Source organism: Anopheles arabiensis, chromosome 3, assembly GCF_016920715.1.
Source record: "Anopheles arabiensis isolate DONGOLA chromosome 3, AaraD3, whole genome shotgun sequence".
Lineage (NCBI taxonomy): Eukaryota > Metazoa > Arthropoda > Insecta > Diptera > Culicidae > Anopheles > Anopheles arabiensis.
The window spans coordinates 29,728,301-29,733,923 of NC_053518.1; positions in this window are offsets into that span (position 1 = coordinate 29,728,301).

Sequence of the window (5,623 nt, forward strand, 5' to 3'; positions counted from 1 at the left end):
CGGCGGACTGTGGGAATCTGCGGTGAAGGTAGCAAAAAGACATCTGTATCGTATCCTCGGTGCATCTCGTTTGTCATTTGAAGATCTTTATACGATACTAACACAAATCGAAGCGGTCATGAATTCGCGACCGTTGCTTCCTCTTTCAGAAAATCCTGATGAACTGGCGGCGCTAACTCCGGGCCACTTTCTGATCGGTACCTCCATGCAAGCACTTCCCGAACCTAACTTGTGTGACGTTCCCTTAAACCGGTTGGAGCACTATTGGAAGCTACAAGCCTACGTGCAGCGTTTCTGGGTCCACTGGAAAGGCGAATACTTGCAAGAGCTGCAAAAGGACACGGTGGGACATGAACAGAATCCTCAGTTCACTATCGGCAGGATGGTCATTCTCATCGATGAGCTGTTACCCGCAACCCGATGGCCTTTGGCACGTATTGTTGAGACGCATGCTGGAAGGGACGGAATAACGAGAGTAGTATCTGTGCGCACCAGTAAGGGTATATACAAACGTCCCATAGCAAAAATATGCCTGTTACCGATACCATCGTCAATAGACAACGCAGCTTCAGAGGAGGTTGATTTGAGCAAAGAGAAATTGATAGGAGAATAGTTTGATAGCGCTGAATGCACGTGCAGCAGTCTGTATTTTTGGTTGCACCGTTCTGACGGGAGTTTGTTGTGTTGTGCTTGTTCCGGTAGCAATCGATTTGTTGATATGCCATATCAAGGGGGGGGGAGGATGTTTATACATAAGAGTTAGGATCGGCGGAGGAGATTGCATGAAAGAGAGTTCAGCAATAATACAAGCAATGCCATAATTAGAGTGCCATAATTTGGCGGCCATCAACGCGTTGGTTGTTGTGCGTGAGAGGGCAACGGATGAAAGGTGATCGCCCGAACAGCGGGAACTTTCTTCCACGAACGGCAACGGCAGCGATCGGACGCGCGCAATCCGTCTAGGTTTAAGTTAGTCGTTAAAATAAATTTATGTGAAGAAAAATACCGCAACGTCCAGCCCTAGATTGATCAACTGCAATGCAGCCTACATTCCCTTGCAATTAAACAAAACACATAATTAATTGCCATTTGTGTCGAAAGGTCCAACGGAGCGGTCTACCCCTCGACATACACAAATGCGCTAAATTCGGAATAGTTACGTTGAAATTTAATCAATCCTAATTCCAACCTTTGATACAATTACGCATCCCAACCGAACCTAGCTATAGGAACGGATGAATCATGCGGTCATTTACGACACACGCAAACGGCCGAGCCATTAAATTTAATTGCATTCCATTTCGCACTTTGAACAAATAGCTCGGGCTCCAAATGTCTATCATTAAATCAATCGTGTAACTTGCTGCGTAGGATAAGACGATGAATTTTGATCATAAGCATTTAAGAGCGGTACTTTTGCAAAGATTACATCAGGCGGACTTTCTGTTTTGCTCAGCTTCTTAATTTATGTGAAATAGTTTAAAATTATCTTCGTTTAAAGGTATAGAAACTACAATGACTAATCTTTTTCTAATTGTTTCGTTCTGAATTATTTGAACTTTATTTGATTTGACATTAGTTTGTTCAATAAACAGATTGATTAATGGCGTATTAACGAACATAACTTCTCAACACTGACAGACACATTGGTTGATAATGAACTTACTTTCGAACTTCTCTCTGGGGGTTATCACCGTATTCCTGTTGATGATAGTGATAATTTTCAAAACGTCAGAAGTTTATGACAGAGCTTAGCGTGTTACCGCTGACCCAGCAGCTTCAACAAGGCGCAGATGATTCATCATTGGAACCATCATTCCTCTGCTTAATTTATATGAACAGGTGTGTCCGCCACAGGGAGTTTCAATCCGCAATAGTTAACCTTTATTGTTTCGTTCAAAAGGACGGTAGTGTCCGCATCGAGATAAGCAAACATCGTGTCCTAGCTCCGCTTTTGCTGGGAAATATTATTCACTGGTAATGATCATTTGAAGGATCCCTTATCCTTTTCCTCTCAATTACTGCCGGTGTCTTTTGCAAATTTGACAGTACTGAAATGAAATTTCAGTGTGAAATTTGACAGAACTGAATGAGAAAATAGTTTATGTTCTATGAAAACGGTAGCTGTTTTCATGGTAGCTATTTTATTCCAAGCAAAGTTATTCTCTTGGAATCAACATTATAGGTCAGTATTCAGGTAAATCCCAATGTCATTTTTTTGTTATTCTTCACATATCCTTGGTTTAAATGAAAGTTTATAAATAATATGTTTCGTAGTCTTATTACATATTTATTAGCATGCAGTGTTTATTAATCATTATAGCAGGTGGATGACATAGTTTTCCATACCGGACACGATTTGTTTGCTTAATCGTGCATGTTTTACCTGTCCATACTGTGCATGTTAGCACACCAATCGGTTCACACTCGCGCACTTCAGTTCGTTAGCAGTGAAATATGAGCAAAAGGAGTCACTCACCCTGTCAAGCTTCGTGCACCTCCATGACACACTCGTGTCGATCGTTACTCGAGGTGGTGCTTTCGATGCGATGAGTCAAGCATATTATAAATGACGCAATTTAACAAATGAAAACCAGCCCCTGATGGCAACCTTTACTCAATTTGCCTCTGTTTTGCCTTAAAGGGGGGAAAAGGAAACAATAATAACAAAGAAGGAATAAACGAGAGATAGCTGACAACCCTTCCAGCAAAAAGACTCTAAGCTATCGATCGAAATTTAATTCTTTCGATCAATCATTTGGAGTGGAGCTTCTCAATACAAGATCCAGGCAGCACAAGGACATTCGGCAGCTGACGAGTGTCTTGGTGGATGATAGCTGCCGAAGAAGGATGCAAAAGAGCTAGCAGAGGTAGAGGGTGAAAACATACGAAAGCCACCCTGGAATCAATCATTTGTTTTAGGAAGCATGGCAAGATTCTTGGTTCGAGGTTTGATAAGGAGAGGATGCTTTGTTTTGCTGAGGAAATATATAATATTATTATTCAAAAGTGTTTGTGCCACACATTTTTTTGTACATTGTCTGCCAAACTATGTTTAAAAACAATAATTTTTTTTCTGAAGATTTCAAAAAGGACTAAAAGATTATCATGAGAATAATATCTCACGCAATCATTTGATATTATCACAATGAAGTGAAAGAAACAAACTTAAATGGGAACACAATTCTTAAAGTAAGACTGAGACGCAACTAACTACCGATCGACAAAACGAATGACACAGTCACCGAAAGCAACCAAGGGAAAAGTTAAAAAGTTGCTTTCCTTTAGCCTCTTTATGCAAATGGCAAAAACTGTGCACCATCTGACCTTCCAGGACCGTGAGTAATAGATGGAAATTTAATTCAGAAATCAATCACCAATATTGTTTTTATCGAAATCCTACTCCGGTGAAGACGTTTGCTGCAGATGGAACAAGCTCGAGCTTGCGCGAATGCAAGAAACTCCAACTTCATCATTAGAAAGGGTGGAAAAGGAAAAACAGACAGAGTTTTTAGGTTTTCCTCACCGGTTAGGAAAAGTTGGGCTTGAATACGGCGTAATTGGACGCAATGGCAAGGGAAACAGTTGAAATAACAAAGACAAATCAAACCGTACGATCCTCTCGGGGTAGGGTAATGAGGATGAATTTTTATCGCAAGCCGACCAGTATGATCTTTGCAATTTCTTCCCTCCTTCACTCTTGAACCAGGGCCTTCAGGGCTTGGATAAGGAACAATTTATTTTCCGTTCGATCTTCCGCTATCACACGATTGCTTATCTACCGCAAAACAGAGTCGGGGATAAATGGAGATCGATTTGCAGCGACGCAGTTGCAGCAGCAGCAGCAGCAGCAGCGATATTTCAATTACTCTTTCCCTCTCGCTCTTCATGAATATTTGCACATTGACTCGGGCCTTCGGGAAGTAAATATTGAGGAAGATAAAGTAAACGGAATGGCAAACCGGAAAAAAGGCCTTCCAGCTTGGATGATCGCCCCAGCTTACTGGTTTGTCACGACAGGAAATTGAAAACAATTTTTTGGGACGAACTTTGGCCACCGAATTCGCTTTCAAGCGGACGAAAGAGCAGATGGATAACAAGCAAAGGTCTATTATGAGTGTCAATACTTCTGGATAACTGGCAGGCCAGTCGATTTCCCAAGAGTCGTAGTAAAAATTTGCGTAGTTTGGCGGTGGTAAACATGACGATGATTGATTTTTGGTATTATTTTGATGAACTTAATTTGCCGTTGAGCATTATTGCGTTTCTTCTCGGTGAAAACTGTGCTTTATTCAATGTGTTTTTTGATTTGTGAAAAAAAGATGGAACTTTATGTCAACTCGATTTCAAACCATTATTTTCAATTATGATAAGAAAAGCATTTGACAAAGCTAAATCACCATCCTCGAGTAGGCATGGTAAAGTTTGTGTTGTGTTGTGTTGTGTTAACGTTACAGAAGCAAGAAGCTACATCTTTGATTAAACAAGAGTAAACTGATTGGCAAAAGGAACATCGCACTGTGAATTTTTTTTTTTTTTTGAATTTCAAACAAGCTGGAAAAGAACAACACCATAGGTGCTATTGCTGCAGTATTTTGTGACTGCAAATTTACATAGCAACAACAGGTTTTCCCTCATTTATATAATGAATCTGAATAATTGTATTATTTTTCACGTGCCAATTAGTGCAGAGCCATTACTGCTTTGCACTGGCTTTCATTGTAAACTTTCTGTCATTTTCACGAAAACAAATCTAGTCCAAGTGACTGCAGATTTCATTTTGCAAGCACTCGAGTGGACGAGAACGGTGGCTTAGAAACTCAAAAGTACAAAAACTTGGTCCTTCACTGCGCATAATTCGTGCTTGGCTGTGTGCTGTAAAATAAAGACATAATGATTTGCTCTCAACTAACGGCAGTGACTAGCGTGGAAGCTTTTGACTAAACTAATCGGACACAAAAATAAGAAATATTATACTGTGTCATTTATCGAAGTAAGTATGAGACGCATGAATGGGAGAAATTGGGACTGTAGACCATTATGGAGGTTCTTTTTGAAACTCGGTCCGTTGTAGGCTTCACTGCTGTTGTGTGATGGATCTCGATGAGGAGCGTTTTTGATGGGAGAAATTAATTGGGCCGCTTTTGTCTGGTTAGGTGTAAGTGGTGGAAGTTACAGCACGCTGAGGGAGTGGTTAGAGTAGAGAACTACCATTTATACACTGTGCCAATTAATCTTGACGAAAACAAACTGTTTTGCTCAATGTTTTGAATATTGTGGACACTTTTTGGAGCGTGTATCTAGCCGTGGTTGTGCCTTTGATGCTCATTAGTAGCATGATGTGTGAGGTTTTTTGTGTAGCATCGTTTCTGTGTTTGAATGGTTAATAGGCTGTCTTGTTCCTGCTGTCTTTAGATTTGAATTTGCTTGGGATACTTATCGTTTGATTTGAAGGAGCTTTCATGGAGAAAATGCGATACAGTCAATTTTATATTAAATGTGAATTTTTCATTCCATTAACTGAACTCTGTCGAACAAAGCAAAATCTAAACTACATTTAACTGGTTTGAGAAAACCTTGTTTGATAATGGTTCGAGAAAAATTTAAACAACTATCTTTCCAT